Genomic DNA, 920 nt, shown 5'->3' on the forward strand with positions numbered 1-920 from the left:
AGATTCTCAGTGCTGTGCTTTAACCCGCTGAGCCACCAGGGAGGGCCACCCCTGTGTAAGATTTTTAATGAATGATTGTGCATAGAGAAAGTGTTACAGGGCAGGGAGTGGGCCACTCTGGAACCCCCAAACCCGCTTGCTCTAAGTAGTTCTGCCATTACTGCATAAAGATAAAACATACTCTAGTGTGTAGGACCCTCAATGGAAAGGAACTAATACAATCAGTGTGCAATTCAAAAAAAGAAAGAATAAGGTTTCCAAATAAATCACCCAAATTTACCCATCACCTCGAGGGTAAATGCCCAGCCAAGCAGGGTTGGCCCAAAGCAGGGCCATTGAGGCCACAAGTCTAAAGCACCTTCTGCTGGGGACCCATACATAGGAAAGGGGCAGAAACAGCAGACAAGTCTGGGAGGAAAAGAGCAAAATCAAAATCGCGATGGCAGCTGCCATTGTTAACCTCCGCACAGATCTCTCACCCACATCTGTGTCACCCAGCCCAGGGCCAAGAAACAAGAGCCGCTTCCTCACACGTCTCTGCTCCATGTGCCTCCCTTCAGGCCTCTTGCTTTTCCCACTTTTTTCCCCCGAGTCTCTTCTTTAGCTTCTTACTCCTCCCAGCTCAGCTTCACCCTTCCTTAGGTGGGGCAGGGAAACTGGAACCTTCCCTTTTCCTGGGGAACCACCCTGTTACAAAAGAATGATAATTTCCTCCTAACATGCCTGAAGTTAGGCCCTCCCTGGTGGCTCAAGGGGTTAAAATGCAGCACTTTGAAGCTCTCTGCAGCCACTGCACCACGAATTTGATCCCCAGCCAGGGAGCTGACCCACATGGCCCAGCAGACCTCTCCTGTCCTTCCCACTGCTCCCCTCAGCAGTGTATTTCGGTCAATCTGACTGTTCTGCTCCCCACTCTCTGG

The sequence above is a fragment of the Condylura cristata genome, unplaced genomic scaffold (genome assembly GCF_000260355.1).
Source record: "Condylura cristata isolate star-nosed mole 26May11 unplaced genomic scaffold, ConCri1.0 scaffold00055, whole genome shotgun sequence".
NCBI lineage: Eukaryota > Metazoa > Chordata > Mammalia > Eulipotyphla > Talpidae > Condylura > Condylura cristata.